This window comes from Nannospalax galili, unplaced genomic scaffold (genome assembly GCF_000622305.1).
Source record: "Nannospalax galili isolate Female #2095 unplaced genomic scaffold, S.galili_v1.0 scaffold388, whole genome shotgun sequence".
NCBI classification, from domain to species: domain Eukaryota; kingdom Metazoa; phylum Chordata; class Mammalia; order Rodentia; family Spalacidae; genus Nannospalax; species Nannospalax galili.
This window is the reverse complement of record NW_008360304.1, coordinates 4035720-4059294: the sequence shown is the minus strand read 5'-3', so window position 1 is coordinate 4059294 and position 23575 is coordinate 4035720. Positions and strand designations below refer to the sequence as shown.

The following is a 23575-nucleotide window of genomic DNA, read 5'->3' as shown; positions in this document are numbered from 1 at the left end:
TGCAGGAGGCTGTCACAATCTCTCCTTCTGTCACCTTCTGAATATGATTAACTGTGGGTAGAATATATGCCCTTGACCCTCACTTTGAGCTCAGTTGTGTTGTCATAATCAAGCATATGTGCACAGAGATGAAAGTCCATGGTTCTGAAGAGGCTGTAAGAATAGCAAGGGTTTTAGTTTGCCACTTTTCCCCTCTGCTACCCACCACAAGAATAACTCATCACAGAGCAAGAAGGCATGCCAGCCCAGCAAAGCTCAGCAGGGCTATAGTCAACCCTGGGACCTATAAATAATAAACAGAAATTTATTGTCATAAGCCACTGAGTTTTTCATTAAGCAATGTTGTATCAGAAAAAAAAACCTTGGTGAAAATTATAGAATCTTCACAGTAACTAATGGATACAAGAAGTAACAGCCTAGTATAGCATTAAAATGTCTACTTCAGGATACAAATGTTTCTATTTATTCTTATATTCTCCTTTCCGATCTCTAAAACCATGACCTTTTTTTCCTGGAATGACCTCCACTCCATTGCTACCCCATCTGAGTTTAGGATATGGTAAACGTCAGACAAGCCAGGTAGATAGAAGCCCACATATTGCCTTTATTATCATTGATTTATCATCATTATTGATGAGAAATGCCTCAGTGTGAGACTCAAAGGGTTTGGCCAATATGAAGCCCTGAGTTAAGCTTCACACTCAAGTCCAAGCAGAGAGAAAGAATTAAAACAGCTACTCACAAAGACAAGGATCTCCTCACCAGACCTCAACACACTGCAGAGACACACTGGGCTGAGCCCCTTCTCCCAAATCCACCAGTCTTCACCTCCTCACATGGTGGGGAGACAGACCAAAGCTACTAGCCTAAGGATGTTTCTGAAAGGAAACAGAAGTGGAAATTATTTGTTATTGCAGAAACACTGATCTCTCATGTTTCAGTATTTTCACAATATCCTAGTTATACATTAGAGTTACTTGGTAGTCAAACTTGTATTAGTTACTTTTTTGTTGCTGTGATAAAGCACCATGACCAAGGTAGCTTATAGAAGAAAAAAAAATTATTTAAGCTTACAGTTCCAGAAGGATAAGAGTCCATCATGATGGGAAGCCAAGACAGAATGCAAGCATGTTAGCTGGAGCATGGTGCTGAGAGTTCACATCTTCAACAGCAAAAACAGCAGAGAGAGTGAACCAGAAGTGGGATGAGGCTATGAACTCTCAGAGCCCAGCCCCAGTGACATACTTCCTCCAGCAAGGCCACACCTCTTGAAGCCCCACAAGTAACACCACCATTGTTTAAATACATGAGCCTATGGGGAACATCACAAAGGCGCTTATGTCTTTACCTGCCCCTGACACTAAACTGTGGCTCTGTGAAGAGAAGAGACCACAGGTCAAAATTCCTATGGTATACAGTTCACATAGGAGATAGATATGGAGGAAAGTATAAATTGGATGCTTATGCTCTTTCCTAACATGACTTCTTTGCCAATCAATCCATGAGAAATAATTAAAGGTAGGAAAGTTACAAGGTAAATGGAGGACAAAGAAGTAGAGTTGCACTTGAAGCAACACCTAGGAAGTCACGGGTCCTCCTGATGATTAAAGAAGGAACACCCATTGCCTAGAACTCTGACACTTTAGTACCAGTCTCTTGAATTGGTGCCTGGGCAAACTCTAACTTCTGGAAATACCTGTGAGGACTTCCCTTTGCTGTGTTAGCTCCATGCAATTACAAGCATTGCTGATAAAATCATAGTTAATATGTCAAACATAAAAGTAGTCTGTCTATCTGGCTTAATAAAATATGCATAAATCTCCACAGGTGATTTGAGTGTGTTACTTGACTATAACATACTCAGAAATACATTCCTAAATTTCCTACCAGATTTTCTGACCCACTGTGTGTCACTTATATATAAAAATTAGCACGAGACTACTTTCTAAGGAGCAAACTCACAACAAAATCACCATCCATCCACGCAGAGATGAAAAGTCCTGCATTTCTTCCCAATAAAAAGTTCATTTCTGTTCCAAAGCACAGTAACTGAAAATTCCTAAGCTGATCGGAGAATGTTTCTTTCTAAGAATCATTTCCAGATTCATAAAAGTGAGAGGTATTGAGCTCAGAGTCAGTGATGCAAAACATGTGCCCAAGGAGGAAATGTACTATAATCATAAGGTATCCAGCAAGGACGATCTGCAGACAAGTATGACCTGTTCCCCAATCAGGCTAAATAGAAGCTTTCATCAGTCCACTTGATGCACTGATTGAAAGAAATTGCAGTCTGCAAAAGGTCAAGAAAGTGTACCTTCTAGCTCTCATGATCTCAAAAGTGCCAAAATCAGGGACAAAGGAACACGGACTTTATAGAAAATAAGAAATTCTAATCATCCCATTTCCTACCAAGTGTGGTAAAAGTTAAATGTGGTCAAGAATAAAATATTAGCTGTCTGGCCTAGAATCTCAGATTGTATTGAAAACAATAGCAAATAAGATGATCATCCACAAGTTCCCAGCATCAGAGGCACAGGCTATTGCTGCATTTTATTTCATGACTCTGAGTCATGAGTTCTTTGTGCATATATGCTGTGTGTTAGAATCACGTCAGAGCCAGGGAAGATGTTGAAATCACTTAGGTCACCTCCTAATGACACACCCCAACCTGCCATTCACACTTCATAAACAAGTTTCCTGAAGTCCAAAGAGACATGAGAACTGTCTTCTAGCTGAATAGGTTTGCATTTGAGCTAAAAGATGCAGCATTCCTGCAAGCTCAGCTCCACTAGAGACAGGCTAGTGTGGGTACTGAGCACCCCACATGGAGACCCAGAAAGAACAGGCTGGTATTTTGACACTGACATTCATTACCTATGAAAACTTGAATAGACCATTTTGTACTAACCAGTTCCTCATGTGTGGAATGGAAACAATATGTACCTCATAGCTGAATTCAGTAAAATGTTATTCTGAAATTACTACTGTGAAATATTACATAACTTAGCACATAGTAAATTACTACTATTACTGTTGTTATTCTTTGTCTTTTAGCAGCATAAATGTAGGCTGACCCACCTCCTGGTTCTGGTAGATCCCCTGGTTAGGGGTCACAGCCTCATTTTGTCCCTAGAGGGTCAGTTAAAATGCTTTCTCACTCCACATGGAGACTGTGACCCCTAACCCTCATCGTATGAATACCTGTGTTCTTTCTACTTGGTTCACCCTCATTTTTCCTACCTAGAAAAGAAGTTACCAACACACATCCTCTTAACTCGTCTTTTGGAGTTCCTTTTATTTACTCGTCTAAATATACCTAATCTAATATCTTTCCCTGTAGCCAAATGAGCTTGTCTATCCTTTTCCATCCTGTTTAGAACCTTACTCCATTTTCAGCCCTCTCTTCTGTCCTCAGCATCTCATACCCTCTCTTCTCTGTTTATCCTTCCTTTTCCTTCAAAACCTCCTCCATGCTAAGAAAAGATACAGTAATTACAGGCCCTCAGTTCACAGGAAAATGAACCTCTTCCCCTTATTTTGGCTTGATTTTGTTTGGTTGGTTAATTTTCTGTTCCTGTCAACTATCTTCTAAGGACAAGATGCATGGCTCCCATCTTCAACTCTTATCATCTTCTTTCCACCACTGTGAAGGTGGAGGTTCTACCTGGGGCACTTGGTGCCTCCTAATTGCCTGACCCAAAGCCTTGACCCTTTCTTCCTGGGGCCTCATGACAGCAATAAATTCTGTTCTCCTGAGAACCTTCTTTCATCTCTCTCTCTGTCTCTCTTTCTGTCTCTCTCTCTCTCTCTCTCTCTCTCTCTCTCTCTCTCTCTCTCTCTCTCACGCACGCACTCTATTTTTTTTTACGCCCACCTGGGAGTCAGACCTGCCTCCCTGTCGCACTCAAATCCTTTTCCCTACCTCAGCTCCCTTCCCTTCCTCGCTCCTGCCATCTTTTGCTTTCCCCTAACATCTCATCTTTTCTCTCTCTCTCTCTCTCTCTCTCTCTCTCTCTCTCTCTCTCTCTCGTGCACGCATACTCCACTTACTTTTCAGAGACATCCTTGTGGTTGCCAATTCTGTTTAGTAACTCCGTCAGTGCTGGTTAAACACAGAGCTCCATCTCTCATTATCCTGTCCTTTTATAACCTGATTTTATTTTTCCCAGTTCTATTTACCTCCCATTCATCACTCTCCACTACTTCTTACCTGCATTCCAGTTCTATCTAGTGTCTCTAAAGCACCTCAGACATAAAACATGCATAAAAACACATTTCCACTCTCATCCCTACAAGTCTAGTAATGGAGTGTATCCAGCCATTGGCCCAAGAGCTCCCCACTTCCCTATCCTTTAAAGGGCCTCTCCTATTTCAGATGGAAATGAATACACTGCAGACTCCTCTTCCTTCCTCTCCAGATCCTCTTCTCTATTCTCACAGCCATTGCTTTATTAAGCATCTCGTTATTTCAGAGCTAGGCTATTACACATGGTCTCCAGCATGGTCCTCACTGGCCCTCCTGTCTCCACCTCAGCCTCAGTTCAACCCCTATCTACTAACCAGCACAGGAAGGCAATAGGAATATGAGTCTTTGTCTCCTGGATTATCACATAAACTCTACCTTGTATAAACTGGCATAGTTACCTTTTCAGAATCCAGCCCCACCTATCTCTGTGGTTCCCCTTCTTCCCCCAAACCATTGACTAGCCATGCTCAATACTTCACCATTCCTAAGCACATGGCACTGTCACAAGTCTTGATGCTATATAAGCAAGAATCATTACCTGAACTATCACTCCCCTCCTTCTCATCCTAGTATCACCTTCAGGGGCCATCTCAGTTGTCACCTCCCTGTGAGTTATCCCAGAGAGCCCCTAGCAGAACATAACATAGCACTTTGCTCATGCCTTTCAGAGCTCTTACATGGAAGCACAGTACTAAACCACATTCAGCTATTGGCAGCCCTTCATGGTAGGAATTATCCCCTTTCTCTTTTTGTCTTTAATATTTTAATTGAGTTTTTGTGCATTTCATACAATAGTTCTTAATCAAATTTAGATTCCTTCCCCCATCTATGCCCCCCAACCCTGGACCTCATTAATTCTGTCATATATGTTAAGTCCTAGTTGTTCAAGTATTCGTATACAGACGTCCTTCAGTGCAAGTTCATCCACTTGAGTCTAGTCAGCCTATCTAAAGACTTTAAAGAAAATCTACTCTCCCTTACCCAGCAGCAATCAACTGTCAACAGTTCCTGCCACCTATTTCCCTCGTTCCTTGTTGGGCTCTTGTCTGATTGAGTCAGCATAGGTCTTGTGCATGATGCTACCACTGTCGTAAGTTCACATGAGCAAGCTTCCAGTGGCCTGAAAGCCTTTGTTTCCCTATATCTATGAACAAACCCTGGCTCTTACAGTCTTTCCACCTCCTCTTCCTCAATGGTCTCTGAGCCATGGGTGGGTGAAGTTTAATACAGGAGTCATACTGTGGGACACAAACACTCTGTTGTATAAGAAAGCTTCATTGGTGAGAACTGAGCAATACACTAGTGGAATTATCCCTTTTCATATTTTATTACAGCATCTATTAGGAAATTCACATATGTTAAATGATAAAATAAATTATTTCAAGATAAATGAATAGTGGAATACATATTCCATGACATAACTGAGCACAGTCAATACAGCAGTAGAGCAATGGAGGAAACTTGGGGTGGAGGGTGTCCAGCCACAGGTTTCCCCTGACACAGCTGCAGAGTAGCGCAGGAAACATCCAAACATCCTGCCTATACCATCTTTCCACAGCTCTGACAAATCCTGGAGACAATTTAAGAGAAGGAAAAATTTATTTTGGTTCATAGCTCAGAGAATTTAGTCTACGGTCACTTGATCACTTGATCCAATCGCTTTTGAGCCTGCAGTCAGTTAGTTCATCGGGGCAGAAGCACAAGGCAAAGGAAGCCTGTTTACCTCTTAGTATCCAGGAAACAAAGAAAAATACAGAGGAAGGGGACTGACTTTTATATATCACTTGTAAGGATACAAATCAAATTACCTCATTTCTCCCGGTAGGCCCTATCTCCTAATGCTTCCATCATCTCCCAATAAAGCCACAAGCTGGAGACCAAGCTTTCATGTGAGTCTTTGGAAGCCACTTCAGGTTCAAACTCCAGCACCCCATGCAGAGGTTGCATTGTGTTAATTGACATGGAGAATGCTGAGAGTCACATCGAAAATGCACAACCTGATATGATTTTTATGCTGTGTGAAAGCTAGATATTACAAGAGATAGACAGGAATCACAGAGAAATGCAACCATTTCAGCAGTCACAGTATGGGCAGCTGAGTAATAAGTAGAGACTCTTCTAACCCATTCCTTGGAATTTACAATCAGTACTAAAGAGGGAAAGTCAAAATCACTACAAAACTGAACTGTTTAAGGAAACCCTGAAGGAGGCAACGTAAACTATTCTCTACTGGAAATATGAAGGTTTGATATAGAAATTCATTCCCCTACAGAAAAAATTTCTTTGTATGTTTGTACACCTGAAGTTGTGGAGTTAGATATGATCCATCTATAACATAAAAATCTACCTTTATATTCCAAATATGTTCTCTGCCATTCCTCTCCATTAGTGTAGCCTCCTCTCTTCCATCTTCAGTTCTCCTTTGGTTCTAGTTAATGACCTTCCTACACAGGCCAGCTACTCACTGTTTCTGCCTCCTTCCCCTTCCATTCACATCCCAGGCACTGACGATTTGGTGTGTTCCCAGCCACTTCTCTGAAATGCCTCTGACACAGGTCCCCAGAAACACCACAGAATCAAATCCAATAGGCATGTTTAAGTTCCTGTTTTGTTATACTTGATGGTTTGTCAGGCACTAGATCCTACCTTCTTCTTTGACTCTGTTAATCACTTTGGTTTCCCTGACTTGTTCCAGACCTTCTTGGCTCTGCCTTCTTACGTGATCTTTTATCTCTTGCCACACCATTTACATTGGGTTCTCTGTCTTTGGCCTTTGAGTTTCTCTCTCTACATGTGAATCTGTCTGTGCTACCTCATCCACTCTCAGAATTTTAATGACTACATTAACTATCAAGGAATAGCATTATCTAGCTAACCACTCACTGAACTCCACAATCTCTAATCCTCAGCTTCCACTCAGCTCAGAGTTTCCTTAATCTCAGTGCACACACCACTGAACTCATGTCTCCTACAATTTCTCCCCCAAACCTATTTTCCTTATGAGATATCCAAGACCATCAATGATGATACCCTGATCTAGCCCCTCAGCACACAAAGCTAGGCCTCATGATGACTTTCTTTCTCTCTTACACTCACTCCCTCATGATGACTTTCTCCTTATACTCACTCCCTACATATTCACCCATCAGCAGGATCCTACCAAGCTTACATTCTAATTGTTTCTCAAAAAACAAAAATTCCCAGAGCTAGAGAGACAGCTAAGCACTTAAGAGCACTGGTTGCTCTTGTAGAGGACCTGGATTTCATTTCCAGCACCCATATGATGGCTAACAACCATCTGTAACTCCAGTTCCAAGAGATCTGATACCCTCTTCAGGTCTCCAAAGGCACTGCACACAGGGGTACACTTTTCATGCAGGTAAAACACTCATGCACATAAAATAAAAATAGAAAATCAGAAAGTTTTAAAAATCTCCCTCATCTCTCAGACTATTTCCCTAGTCTTGGCAGTTAACCTCACCTACTCATCAGTCCCTCTGCCCTCAATACAACCCACTCAAATCTCCCCTCACTGCTGCCACAGAAGGAAAATCTGAGCCATAACATGCTCCTCTCCTTTGCCTACAGGATGAAATCCAAGTTCTTCACTTTTCTTGAACCTGCCCTTTAGAGAGTCCATTTTCACTATTTCTGTCTTCCAATGATACATTCCAATAAAAACAAAGACTTTGTGACTCTGTACACACATCACGCAGTTGCAATCACTATGTCTTTGAAGTTATTCCATTTTCTTGGTACATTAACCAAAATGCACCCACCTGTCCATTTTTTTAAATTTTTATTTATTATTTGTTTTGCCTGCTTGTATGTAAGTAAACCACATGCATGCAATGCCTGCAGAGGCCAGCAGAGGGGATCAGATCACCTAGAACTGAGGTTATGAATGGTTGTTAGCTACCATCTAAAAGCTGGGAATTCAACCTGGGTCCTCTCCAAGAGCAGCCAGTGTTGTTAACTGCCGAGCCATCTCTCCAGTCCCAACTGTCCATCTTTTATATTCCATTAAGTTCTTAGGCATCCTTCACGATTTAGCTTAAAATTGTCTCCCGAAAGCCTTCCTTGAACATTTAAACAGGTTAATTGCCTTTCTTTTACATTCCACACTTCTGCATACTGCCAATAGTGGCAGAATAAAATATCACTTACATGGTTTCCTTCCCCTCTAGACATTAGGGTTCTTAAGTTAAAAAAAAAAAAAGTCCTACTTCTTATATGCTCAGAAATGTGCTTAAGTGTCTGGCATAGAGGAAATGCCTAATAGCTGCAAAAGCCTTACATTACAACTCAAACATCCAGCTAATTTTCTGTTTCATCTAATCCAGCAAAAATTTATGGAGTGCCAATTATATTTCTGGCACTGTGATAAAGCTATAAAATAAAAATAGTATACATTTGTTTTACTTTTTAGATCTTAAAAGTACTTACATATACTTTCAATTATTTTTATTTTTACTTCATTTTCATGGTAAATGAAAACTACATATTTATAAGACAAGTTCATGAGGTAATTCCTCCAAGCCTATGATGAGCATTAAATGTTCTTGAGATAAAGCTAAATAAAAGGATGGAAAAGATTCAGTTACTTTGTATAGCCATTCACACAATTCAGTGTAACAATAGAATACACATACCAGCATCATGCATAAAGCTCCTCTCTTTAATCCTTGTCCACAAGGGCATCCAGTAGAGCAAGGAAACTTCACATATTCACACAAAAACATGCATTTAAAAGAAACCAGGTATGTGTTAGAGGTATAAAGTCATAGAAAACCACATCTAATTAGAAGAAGTTTCATTTGAATAGTGGCCTTCTGAAAGATGAAAAGTATTTGACAGATAGGCCACAGGGCATTCCTTGTCAGAAGAATCAGCATGAGCCAGATTACAGAATCAGAGAAGCTCAGAGTTCAGGAAGGAAAGCAATGATCCTTCTGGCTTTCCAGGAATATGAAAAAGCATGTGATACAAGGCTATGGAGATAACATGTGATGATCAAAATGCTTTAAATAAGAGACTTCAGAATTGATGCTTGGTTTATGTAGACACTGGGGACAAGTGAAAGCTTTTGAGATAATCATGAAGTGCTCAGAACCGAGCTTTAGGAAGGAAAACTGGTGAAGTTGTGGATAATGGGGTAGAGGAAGAAACTAGGGGCAGGGAAAACAAAGGGCAACATTTAAACAGGCAAGTGGTTTATATCTCATGAAAATAAGTCTTTAGGAGTTATAGCCATCTCTAATAGAGCCAACAGCTTACACTGTTAAAACAAGTTGGAAATTCATATGGCATTTTACAGTTCATTATCAAGTACCTAATTGCCGTCTGCTAGTACTATGAAATAAATATGAAAATAAAGCAGAAGGTGTCACACAACAAAAGGTATCAAGACATCACATAATTAGATCAAGTCATCTATTAGCCAGACAAAAGCTAGTGTTGTGACTTTGGTAGACAGAAAATAGGACTAAAATGTATGTGGTTGATAAAGAAACCACCGTATTGAAACTTAGGATAGAAGGAAATATATTGTATATTACATCCTAAAATGTTCATAGTATTAAGTGCTGAAGAATTAATTAGATGCTCAAAATAATAAAGAATCTTGACATCTAATCATTATGGTTCTTATTATGAAATAGCATTCATTAATTCATATATTCAACAGTTATTTGTGAAGGATCTGCTATGTCCCAGGCACTATTCTAAGTGAGTTCACAGGACATGTGAGTAACCAAAACCCCTACTTTTGTGGTTCACATTCTAAAAGGGAAAGAAAATAAAGATAGTGAGAAAAACAGAGTATCCAAAAGCATAACAAATGATAAGAAAAGTGAAAGAAGGGAGGCTGACGCCCCAGTCTGCTGTAGTTTAAAATATGATGGTTCAGGGTGGGTGTGCTTCCCAAGGCAATATTTAAAAAGATGTCATAACAGATCATTAGGAAATGCTGAAGCCTTGAGATATGACAACAAATGAACAAACAGAAAACCCCACATCCACCCACGCATCAATGAGTTTGGCATCTCAACTTGAGGAAATGGAATCCAAACCTCTAGATAAAGTAAAACATGAAAGGCGAGGCTGACATCATATAAGGATTGCATTGGGCTATTGCATTGGGCGTAGTCTAAGAATCACAGCAGACAATAGCAGAACTACAGCCCTCACTATGTTTGTATTTCCTTTGCCACCTCCCTTTCTTTCTCTAGCAATTCCCAAAGTCTTTCTGTGTTTGCATTATGTGATTGATATCTTTAGTCGTATATTCTCAGATCTGAGTACAAAATAATCAAGTCTTTACACTTGGATTTTGCACAATCAAAATTTCTAACACATAACACAATGTAGTCAGGAAGAACTTTGTTTTTAATCCAGAGTATCCAGCAGAGAGAAAGGCAGTGCTTTCTAAGAGATTAGGCATTTATGCAGTATGCAGATCACTAACGATGGGAGGAGAGCTCCAAGTACAGAAAACAGTGTGAAGCTAAACACCTGGGATGCATCTATTATAGAATTAGCCACCAATTAACTTGATACACATCAGTCAATGTGCAGAGAATAAATGGGAAACAGCCAGAAATCCTCCCCGAACTGAACCCACATTCACCAACAGAGAACTGGGGAAACGTTCATGGATTTGCAGAGAACAGAATCTGGCAACCTCAGAGACTGTGTCTCTAATTATAATTCACCATCAAGTGGATTTTATTGCAATGTCTTTTAAACAATGAGAAATATAGTAAAAATTTGAAAGAGAAGGGAAAGAAGAGGATTTCATTGAAATGTCTTAAGTTTTCATAGAATGGCAACATTTCAGGAATCTCTGAGAAGTGACTAACTGTTCAGCAATGTAGGTCTATACCCGAACATCATCTAAAACAATGAGTGTTTTCAAATGACATCTAATCCTTTAACACTCAAAATACTTTAGTACTCGATGTCTTGATATAATTAAACTATCTTCATGAAATGAATTGAAGGACTCTAAGGAGACATAAAAAGACTACAGACCATACAGTTTTATACCAACTTGCTTGTAGCTTCACAATGCCAAGTAGTAAAACAGAACACTTGTGACCCAGGGCAAAGATTCCTCTAACAGAATGGGCCAGAGAGAGAGGGAAGCACCCATAGTAGCACATGTCCCCTGAATGACCTTTTAAAAGTATAAGCCAGTGCACATCACTCTCCAATTTAGTGCCTCCAAACAGCCTCCCTTCATTTAGTGCGATCGAATCCAGATTGTCTGCAGTGGTCTAGGAGGCCCTTGCCTTCTGCTCCCTTGCTCGCTAGGTCCTTGTCTGGCTGGCTTCTTGTTGATCTCAAAAGTATGACGCTCCTTCCCATGCAGGCTCTTTGCACACTCTCTTTGTTTGGCTCCTCCGCCCCTCCCTCCTTGTGTGTCCCCAACCTCTAATACACATGCTTCTAATCATTTTCTCATTTTATTTTTAGCACTTCTTGCTATGAAATTATATTGGTTTCTTTTATACTTGTTCATTTTCTGCCTTCCTAACTACAACAAACTGAAATAAAAGTGCCAGATTAGTCTTGAAAACCTAGGAAACAATGAAGGGCAAAGATAGCAAAAGAACACAAGCTAGAATGAGCTAAAGATAAAATTCTGTGTCAATCCTTTGGTTGAAGGACATACAGAAATCAAGTAGGGACTGAACTGGAAACTTCTTCCCTGCTGACTAGCTTTGATAGTGCCAGAAGGCATCCTTCAAGCTGCTAGGGGAGAGACGTCTTCAATTATCATACCAGCTGTGAACCCTGTAGGCTATGATACCAACTTTCCAGGCACAATGTGCCAACTGATGCTATAATGGCAGGAGTGTTATAGGGATAGCCAACTTCTTCCTAATTGTATTGGAGGCCTAATCCACAGGAGGGAATCCATGCTTGGTACCTTAAAGATGGTCAAAAACCCATAGCTAGGAAGGTCATAGGCCCTGGGGAAGAATGTACTACTGTTGTTTTGCTAAACTGACATGGTGTCAAACTGCCTTCCAAATATTCATGTTTACATATAGATTAGTGTTGACCTCAGCCTTGGTGAAAGAAGTTCCTGTGTACAGTCGGCAATGGTTAAATGCGCAGACTCCTAACTGGTCTCTAAACATGGCATCTATATCACCCCCCTCCCCAAGGTTCAGGGAACATCAGAGAAGAAAGGAGTAATATATGAGCCACAGGATGAGAAGTTATGTGAGATGCTGTCCTCTGGAAGTAACATGGTCATTTGTAATGATGAATCTTGGTTGTCAACTTGCCTGGATCTAAAATTGATAAAGAGATAAGCTTCTTAAGCATACCTAAGAGGAATTGTTTGGATTAAGTTTAACCTCTGAGAAGGTTTGTGAGTGGTTTTCTTGATCACATTAATTACAGTGGAAAGACATAACCTAAATGTAGGCAGCACTCTCAGATAACAAGATAGATATAAGGAGGTTAAAAGAGAAAATGTTTTTGCTTCTCATAAGCTTGATGTCACGTCTCACTGGAGAATTCATCTACCCTATTGCTGCCATTGCTGCTGATGTCACACTCCTTCGCTGATACCAACTACTTTGGACTTCTAACATGGACTGAAGACCAATAGTCTCCAGGAATCCTCCAGGCCATTAACTCCAGATTGTGGTACTGAGGCACCCAATCTTATGGACTGAGCCCTGATTCTCAGCCTCACCTTGTGAAGACAGTCAGTGGTCGACTACCCAGGCCATATTGTGTAAGCCAATCTAATAAATCCCCTTTTAATGTACACTTCTGGTTCTGTTTCTCCAAAGAACTCTAAAACACCACTGCACTCATGAACAGAGAATGGCTGTGGTTACCTCTACAAGATGGGGCCTATCAACATTCCATTATAGATATGAGAGGGATTCATGGGACCCTACTCCCCGTGGGGCTAGTGAATGGCTGCTGGGAGAGGGGGAGTTATTTTCTTAAGTGATAGAGCCACTGACAAACCCCCTACCCATGTTCATGCAAGCTACACGAATTAAATTCAGTGGATCACAAACAAAACCAGAGACGGGAGAGTAGGAGGAGGACTTATACAGGAAAGAATAAAAGGTTTGGGTGGGGGGTTGAGAGCAGGCAGTAGAAGCTGAAAAAGACTAGAATGTATTATAAACATATATGAACTTGTCAAAGAATGAAACAAATTAAAAAAGAAAAAATAATATGTAAATTAACTTAATATAATTACACATTTAAGGAAAGAAAACAAAACCTTTCAGAGGTGTATGATAACCTGGGAGACGTATAGAGAGAAAATAAGATTATTACATGTAATATTTTCTTTCTTTTCATCCTAACTTGGCCTTTCAATATCCATGTAAGAAGTGGGAGCTACTGATCCCAAAATAAATTTTTGATTGAGAAGGAATCAAGTGAGAGTCACCTATGGACAGACAAATATTATGTCTCATGATACCCAGTCTTGTAAGATGTTACGTATAGTAATGCCTAGGTGTCTCAAGTTAGTAAAACCTCACCACCAGCACTCATACACTTATTGGTGTGTACATAAAATGGTCTGTTTCTTGGAGGATAACATGGCAGTAAACATACAAATAAAAGCACTCATACTTTTGAACCTACCTTGGATAATTTATGTCAGACACATATACGCATTTGCACAGAGATATGAAAAGGTTGGTCTAAGCATGAATGGTAATATCACAATATTGATGTACAGCAGGAAAATATACTAATGCTCTTCCTTTGTTTGGTTTATATGCTATGATAACTCATAGTGTGAAATGCCATATGCCCCAATTACTTTTAATTGTCAATTGACAGGGCCTAGAGTCATCTGAGAAAAAAAAATTTAACTGAGAAATTTCCTAGATCAGGTTGGCCTAAGGCCATGTCTATAGGGGATTGTCTTGACTGTCAATTGATATAGGAGGACCCAGTCCACTGTGGGTAGCACCATCCCTAGACCGTGGTCCTGGCCTGTATAAGAATGCTAGCTAAGCATGAGCCTGATGGTGAGCCAGTCAGGAAGTAGCATTTCTCCATGGTTTCTGCTTCAAGTTCCTGCCCTAACTTCCCCCAGTGATGAACTGTGACTTGGAAGTGTAAGTCAAATAAAAGAATTCCTCCTCCAAGTTGCTTTTAATCCAAATATTTTATCCCAGCAACTAGAACACCATACATTAATTAGAAAATGAGGACCATCTTAGATACAAAGGAATTGTTAGGGTCCAGGTCAGCAGCAACCCTCTCCCAGTGCAGTAAAGGCCCCACAAGACAGGCCCCAGGGGCCTCTCATAAACAAGAGTTGAGTCAGAATGAGTCAGCATAGTCTGTTTCCCCCAGAGTCAGCATAGTCTGTTTCTATTTTTAGCCTCCCCCGAAGCTATTTTTATTTTCCTGCCTCTATAAAAGACCCCAGCTAGCAGCTTGCAAGATGGTGGCTTCCTCACTCTTGAGCTGAGAACCATCCCATGTGATCTTCCAAGTAAATCATGCCCTACCAGAGTTCTTGTCTGTGTCTCAGTTTAGCTATCATATAGTGCCGAAACCCGGGATGCTGACATTGGAGCCGCACATATAAACAACTGGGCTGGCCTCCACTACCAGCCCCCTGTGCGCACCACTGATTTGGCTTTGAGGTACACCCTGATTCTTTTTCTCCTCTCTATTCTCTCTCTCTCTCTCCCTCCCTCCCTCTGTTCTCAACTTCTCTATTCGATTTGACTCAGAGGTCACTCCCGGACCAAAACTCAAAGACACTGGGCAGCACTGGTCTCTGCAACTGCTGAATGTCCAGCACGGTTACTATGTCTGCCTAAGCCCACCTGAGTGCCCCTCCATCATTCTCAAACCCTTTCCTCTTCCTCTCTCTCTCTCTCTCTCTCTCTCCCCCCCCTTCTCAACTTCTCTGTTTTCTTCCTTTTGACTTGGAGGTCACTCCTGGACCAAAAGTCAAGGCCACTGGGCAGCACTGGTCTCCTCAACCAGAGTGTCCAGCACAGTTACTGTGTCTGCCTAAGCATACCTGAGGGGTAGAATTGCCCCTCTGTCTCTCTCAAACCCTTTCTCTTAGAGTCTCCCAGTCCTAGTGACTAGTTCTAAAGGAGCACAGACCTCTTCCAGCTTGCTAAAAGGTTTTCCAGCTGGGGGGCGGGGCGAATCCCAGAGTCCTTAGCAGCCTACCTATGCAGGGAGTTCAGGCCTCTTGTCTTGAGGTCTTATTAGTGTTCTATGTAAACCTTTTCAAATTTGTCTCCACAGATCAGTCTCCCTTTTCCTCATTCTACTTATAATCTCTAGAACTCCAAGAGGAGGCCAATCCCATGAAGGCACAGGCTTGACCTGAGACATGTCCAAAGGCTGATCCTAAGACAAGGTAAAATGGGGAAGGCAGGCTCTGGAAGTTTCCATGCTCCTCCTTTTCCTTGCACAGCTTGCACTAAGCCTCAGACTCTCTCGCTCTCCCTCTGTTTCCTCGCTCCCCACACTTTCACTTTTGCTTTCTTGCACTCTGCAATTCGGAGCTCTTCTCTCTCACTCCCACCCTCCTCAGGCTCCTGTTCCCTCAGCTTCCACTGGGTCTCAGACTCTCTCCCTCTTCCCTAACCCCCGTCCACCCCACATTCGATTTCCTACTCTGCGGCCTGGCCAAGCCACACTCTCACTCGTGGGCTTTCTGCTTGAGTCATAAAATCACACCAGTGTTTCAGAAAGCTCCTTCCTTTTCTGGTTATGGGATGCCATTTCCCAAGACAGGAACATGCCTACCTTCCTGTCTGGGATAGGAACTCTTTCCCCTCTCTGGTGATTGCAGGGTGCTGCCTCCAGGGACAGGGAACATGTTTCAGGACTTCATCAGTAAGGGATGCTTTGCTTGACGATTGGTCCCACACACTCTTGCTTGGAACAACCTATGGCCTATGTCTCTTCCCTCCTCCTCCCTCCCGCTTTTCTCTTCCTTGCATCCTTCATCTTTCTGGCCACCATCTCAGACTCCATTCCTCGCAGTGAGAGGATCCTCATTGCCTCTTTCTACCTGCTTGCTCAGTTCCTCCTGTATTTTCTCATAGCTGTCTACCTGATCTGCCACTATTAGGGAACCTCTTAGTCTAAACCTGAAGGTCTCACACATCTTGCTTGCCTTCTTGGGTCTCTAAAGCAATTAGGACTTTCTGACACAATCAAGCCAAAATGCTTAGAGTTTCTGTGCACCACTGCCTGGCCACAATACAGGCTAGACAATGACTCTGTTTGGCTGGATGCAGGAGCCCTAGACTTCAACATTTTAAGAGATTTGGATAATTTCTGCCAGCGCAGTGGCAAAAGGGCTGAGCTCTCCTATGTCCAAGCCTTCTTTGACCTTTGACCTAACCCTCCCTCTGTACTTCTTGTTCCACGCATCAAGTCTTCCTCACAAAAACTATTCCACATGATCTCCACCTGTCTACCCCTACTCCCCAGGAGCCCTCTGATCCCCCTCCACACTCCTCTACCTCAGCCCTTGGTCCCAATATAGCAGATGGGCATCTCCCAAATAGGACTCAATCTCAACCTCCTCCTTCCCTTCAAACCAAGGCACAGCTATCTCCTCCTCCTGCTCAACCTTCACCATATCCCCCTTTGCCTCCACTCCCTGAATCCAACCCAGCTCACCTCCCTTCTCCGTCTCAGACCCCCACCTGCCAGTCTTCCCTTTCTCCTCCACCCCACTGCCCCAAGCCACACACTCCTTCCCTTGCTGGCAGCTCTACCCTACTTGAACACAGTCCAGGCCTCAAACAGCTTCTCAATCTCAAGCAACTTCTCAACAAACAGCCTCTACTCTCCCTCATTTCACCCTCTACTACCAAGAATCCACTGATCTCTCCTATGTCCACTCCTACTGCTACCTCAACCTCAGGGAATGCCTCCTGCCTTCCCATGCTCACTTGCGAACAGGACACCCCTCCTAATTCTCCGACTCCCCAAGCTTCCCTGACCTCCCCTTTCCTTCCCCCTCCATCCCCCATGTCTTGCCATACTTGCTCCTGTGCCCAGGCTCAGCCCTCTGCCTCTCGCACCATCTTCCCCCTTCGGGAGATGGCCAGAGTGGAGGGCATGGTCAAAGTCTACCTGCTCCCAACCCATCTCCTGTGTCAAGTCATACTCGCTCCCACACCCAGTCTCAGCCCCCTACCTATGGTGTCTTTCCCCTCTGGGAGGTGGCAGGTGTGGAAGGAGTGATCAACGTCCATGTCCCTTTCTCCCTTGGACATCTGTCTCATCTCAAGCATGGAATAAGCTCTTTCTCCACTGATCCCACACACTTCATACAGAAATTCAAATATATCACTAGTAGCTACGATCTAATCTGGCATGATCTCTTTGTGATTCTCCAGTCTACCCTCACACCTGATGAGAGACATAGGGTCTGGACAGCATCACAGAAGTATGCTAATGAGCTTGATTCTACTAACCAGACTCACCCTATTGGAGATGAGGCAGTTCCCCTCCAAGACCCTGGGTGGAATTACCAACTCCCACTGGAGGACCAAGCAGGCCCTTCCCCAGGTAGAGCAGCCAGGGACCACATGATCACTTACCTCCTAACAGATCTTCAGAGAGCTTCGCCCCCTAAGATGGTTAACTTTGAAAAGCTTATATTGATTGCCCAGGGTCCTACTGAAACCCCAGCTCAGTTTATGGAGAGACTGACACCCTAGTTCAGTATACCAAGTATGAACCAGAGTCCAGAGAGGGATGGCTTATGCTCAACCACCATTTTATCTTACAATCAGCCCAAGACATTAGAAAGAAACTTAAACACCTAGACAAAGGTCCTGAAACCCCCATGGGAGACATGTTAAACCTGGCATATTCTTCAATAACTGGGAGGAAGAGAAGGCAGACAAACTCACCCTATCCAAACAAAAGTACTAACTGATGGCTGGTGTCTTAAGGGCTCCTCCAAAGAAGACTACAGACACCAGTGGAGCTCAATGGCTACTGCCAGGACCCTGCTTCAAATATGGACTCACCAGACACTGGGCAAGGCAATGCCCAAAACTGCGGCCGCCTCCTGGACCCTGCCCTCAATGCAGGCAACAAGGTAAGTGGAGGGCTGATTGCCCTTCTTTGCAGAGCCAAGGTAGGCTACTCACCTCCCAAACCTGGCCTGCTTTACAGGGTTCAGTAAACAACATCCTGGGCCTGGCAGCTGAAGACAGATGGAGCCCTGGCTCCTCAGCCCCCACCTTCTCAATGACCATCACCATGGAGGACCCTAGGGTAACAGCTATGGTGGCGGGTAAGACTACTAATTTTGGTTTGGACATGATGTGGTCTGTTCTCCCCTCCTACTCCAGTAGAGTTTTCCCCTCATAGATCTCTGTGGTGGGGTTGATGGGAAGCCCCATAACCCCAAAACAACAGGACCCTTGTCCTGCATATTCTGGGAAACTCCCTTATCCCACTCTTTTCTGGTTATGCCTTCATGCCCAGCACCTCTACTTGGCAGAGATCTTATGCAAAAGCTCTCATTGTCTATATCTCTCCCCTTCTCTTGTGTGAAAGTTGCTGTTACCAAAAAGTTTGTTCTAACAAAATGGAGTCAGGTGGTGATAGAAAAAAAGCCTCCATCCACAAAAGCCTCTCACAGAACTTATTCAGAGTCCATACACACAGACTGGAAAAGGAGCTATCTCAACATTTTCCTTAGTACTGCAGTATTCCAAATAAACTGTTCACACAGGATACAGTGCAGGGGCTGTCTCTGTCCATGAGCTCATAGCAAATCCTACAGCAAAACCTTGTAACCTTTGGCTGTCATCATCTTTGATTTTGAAACAATGTCTGTGAACTTCATCTCTAAATGGTTCCCAATCTTACCCCCATGTGCTGTCCCGCATAGCTCACATAACTCCAAATACCATGCTCCTCTATACCCAAATCAATTATTTTTATTTCAGAGAGGTTTTCAACAAGTTTCTTCTTATGTTACCCTATTATCATCCTTGAATCTTCTTTTATTATACCCATCCCATCATTCACATGGTTTAAACTTTTTCTTCTATATATTTGTATGTGTTTGTTTGTGAGCATGTGTGTGGAAGCCACAGGACAACCTCAGGTGTCATCCTTCAGGTATTATAGACCTTTTTGTTAAAACATGGTTTCCCACTGACGTGGAATTCATCAAATAGTCTAGCCTGGCTGGCCAGCCAGCAGGCACTAAGGATCTTCCTGTCTCTGCCTCCTCAGCACTGGGACAAGCCTGACATTTCTTTGTGGGTTCTGAAGACTGAACTCTCCTTGTGCTTGCAAGGCTGCCTCCCCAGTCCTCTTCTATTTTTAAATGTGTCTCTCCGTCTCTGTCTCAGGCATTTAGCTTGGCTTAACTGAATCCAAGAGATAAGGACCCTACAGAATACTCCAGAAAGTCTGTGACACTATAGGGAGGATCCTAGGATAGAAGTCAAGCAACCTGTAGTAGCCAACAGGGAAGAGCCAAGGACTAAGCTCCCCAGCCCATGTCCTTTCTTCCCTCCCTTTGATCTCTTGTTAGTGGAGGGGTTTTTGTGTCAAAAAATGAGAGAGCCCTGTGATGTAGCCTATAATGGCTAACCTCCTAGGGCTCAGGTCAGGATGAGAAAGTGACCACATAAAAATAGAAAGGCAAGCGGAAAATTTTGAACACAGTTCCAGCTGTTGCCCGGGCGCAGAATAATGCTTCTAGCTAACCTCTGCCTGCCATGAAAGAAAAACCCATGGCTCTTTGCTTTGATGCTGGAGCCTTAAGTATTTTCTACATTTATACCAGCAAAGATTTATTTGTGTGTGTGTGTGTGTGTGTGTGTGTGTGTGTGTGTGTGTGTGTGTGTACAGGAGGACACACATAAGCATGCACATGTGTATGTAGGTCAGAGGATAACTTGGGGAAGTCAGTATTACTTTTCCATCACATGGGTCCCAGGCTATTCCTCAAGCCAACAGGCTTGTTTGCAAGCACCTTTAGCCATTGAGCAGTCACACTGGCCCAAATTGTTTGTTGACCACAGAAGAAAAGGGTTTCTTCACCCCATCTTTAATTGTCCCTTTTGTTGCTATTATGAAAAGAAGGGAAAAAATGAAGCCACTGAAAGGCTGCTTTACTCAAGCCTTTAGAGGAAAATCATTTGTGATTTATTGGGGTTCCGTATACTGAGGGATTTCTTTAAATTAGATCTGACCCTTTCTGGGTTCTGGATTGACCATGTGCTCAGACTACATTGCTCTATGATAGGCATTTTTCAATCCTAGAAGCTCAAAGTCACTGATCTGGGTCTTTTGTCCTATTGTCAAAGGATCTTTCAGGAACTCCACCTTTGCCATCTCTCCTGGTGTCATTGGAACTTCAAGATTAGCAAGGAACAACCTTGCTTCCTTGAACAGTGAAGAAAGGAGCTGGGGACTGAAGGCCTTCCTTCAAGGCCTGAAACAGTACATGATGAAAACATGGCATGTTGAAATCTCTGATGCATAAACAACTCAAAAGAATTATTGATCCTTGGCATTTTTGATGCATAATAGGCCCCTTCTTCTTTCAGCCCGAGGTGGCTGAGAATGAAGATGAGGCCTGAGCTGATGGAATGGCTGGGGCATTTGCCACAGGGCTCTGCAAGCTCCCTTTAATTTTGTTGTTCTTAACAAATCAGGCTCTTTTTCTTTTGTAGTGATGCTTAATTTAATCAAAGATTCTAATGCTAAGGCCTCTGGGAACCAGAGAGTTCTCCACCATGACATTCCAGCTAAAGAGATCAAAGTAGAGGGAATACATTTCCTCCCAATCTCCCAAGGCTGGGAAGATTCAATAGAATTCTCTCCTTTGACATCTAAAAACAGTTTTCCAGAAGCTTCACAGCACTTGGTCCAAAAGTCAAATCAAAAGTTCACATAAGCAAAGTAACAAGGCTGCTTTCCCTCCCATGCCAGGCTCGGAGTGTTTGGGATACACCAGGCACCCTGTGTGGTTTCTCTGAACTAAGGGCTTAGTTTAGCTCACACTTGCTCTTGCACTCATTATTACCCCACTACCACCACCAGGAAGTACCCCACCACCAGGAAGTATTCCATTCTAGCTTCTACAATAGCCTGCTTGTTTGATAGGGAGAAACACTTACCATGTGTTCCATCCACAAAACAGCTCTTGCCAGTTTAGAAATCCATGACTCCTTTATGGTCTTGAAAAACTCCCAGGTCCTGTAGTTCAACTAAGGCTGATTCATTCCCACAGATAGCAATCAAACACCATCCACGTCAAAACACTGCACTTGGCATTTAGGAAAAGAGAAGGAAAGTGAGGTATAATCCTTTAATTTAGGAAACCGATACATGGCTAGGGTAAAGCTACAAAGGCACAAATACAGGACAATGTAGGCCAAGGATGTTTCTGAATTAGTGAGCATCACATAGACTTTGCAGGGCCAGATCCTGTTGGGGCCTCATGCTGGGTACATTTTGCCTTCGAAATGTGACAATTGCTATTTTCACTGTGCCAAAACTGTAAATGTCCCCACATCCTCATGTCATACTGGAGGGTTTCTGTGGATTTCTAGACTAGGAGTGGAGTTACTGCTCATCCTTTAGCAGATGCTGCCCTACTTTCTAGAGGACTCAACCTACCCCTCTCACACATGGCACTATGAGGCCTTTTCTGGTTTGTTCCTCTGCTTTGTGCCCCAGAGTAGCTATGAGTCATCTCCTTGGTGACTGACAGATTGGATATCCTCACACATTAACTGAGCATTACGAACCTATGTCTTTTTTTTCCTCTTTATATATTTTCCTCATTTATTTGAATTTATTCTTCTATCCTCCTGACAATAAAGTACCTTAAACATATTTAAAGCATGAATATTCACACTGCAGATGTACAATAGTAGACAGTTCCAGTGTTACCTATTTTTCAGGACCAGAAGTTTGAATATAGGACAATCTTAATTGGACTATGTACAGTAAATAACTAAAGTCCAGTACAATGTATTCCCATTACTAACAACTTTCACCTCCTTTTCATTTTGAAATTCCCTTTTTTAGCTTAGATCTTTCTTCCACCTAGCCTCTTACCACCCACTCTGCCAATTTTGATACTAGCCCTTTCTTGCTCTTACCAGAAAATTTCCAGACAACAGTCAGGTTTCAAAGTCTTCTTCAAACTGTCTTTAAGGAATCATGTTTACTTCAGATATCTTTCAGCCACTACTTAGTCAATTCAGTCATCACCATCAATCATTTGTTCATCTTTGAGGAACATCTCATTCTTGTAATCTTTCTATGGACTAAATTAGAGATCCTGATAACTTTTGGCCAGTACAGTCATGTACATAATGAGTTGATATAATGTTTACCCATTCCATGATCAACTTAACTCTATGTCATTTCTATAAACTTCTAAGCATGCCAGAAACTACTGAAGTTTGCCAACATTTCCCACTTGATTTAATTCATATGTTTTCTATTAATCAAATTACATATTGCTCAAAATTATTAAAAATTTCCCCAAAGTTAGCAAGAAATTGTCTTACCTTGTCACTCTGGATCCTGGATCATGCCTAAGAGAGAGTTCAGGGTAGCCACCTTCCTCACACACCTTCTCCTCTTACCTTCCATTGGTTAAAACAGTCATGAAAGTACAGGCACTCTGAAGAATGCTGAGATGTTAGTCTCTCTCTAGCTAGGCAACTGGATTTCACAGAGGAGGAACATATTTTGGAAGTTAACAGATACTCAGAAAGGATAAGTGACTTTCCTTAGCTAATGAGTCAGAACTCACGTCTTCCAACTCCAGTCCAAGGGTTTAATTTTCTACAGCAGAGTATCTCCATAATGAAGATATCAGAGAACTCTTTAATAGCACTTCTGCAAAACAACTGTGCTGGTTAGTTTTTATTGCAACTTGATACAACCTAGAGTCACTGGGAAGAGGGAACCTCAGCTGAAGAATTTCCTTGATCAGATGGGCCTGTAGCTATGTCTGTGAGAGATTGTCTCAACTGATGATTGATGTGGGAGGGTCCTGCCCACTGTGGGCAGCACTGTCCCTAGGTAGGGGGATCTGGGATGTATAAGAGAGGTATCTGAGAATAAGACAGAGAGCAAGCCAGTAAGCAGTGTTCCTCCATGCTTTCTGCTTCAGTTCCTGCCCTGATTTCACTCTGTGATGGACTATGATCTGGAGTATAAACCAAATAAGCTCATTCCTCCCTGCTTTGGGTCATGGTGTCAATCTCAGTAACAAAAAGCAAGCCTATTAGAATAGCCATTCAACCACTGAGTCTAAAAAGACTAAAGTCCATTCTT

At 42.4% G+C, this 23575-nt stretch overlaps 1 long non-coding RNA gene across 1 annotated transcript; it reads right to left on the bottom strand.

Moving 5' to 3' along the window:
• Window positions 1–767: 767 nt before the first annotated feature.
• Window positions 768–22870, bottom strand: LOC108490260. Its single transcript, XR_001872208.1, has 4 exons — window positions 22801–22870; window positions 22387–22554; window positions 21397–21540; window positions 768–878 (listed from the first exon to the last, which is right to left on the bottom strand). It is a non-coding gene; the product is annotated as an uncharacterized LOC108490260 (long non-coding RNA).
• Window positions 22871–23575: the final 705 nt, after the last annotated feature.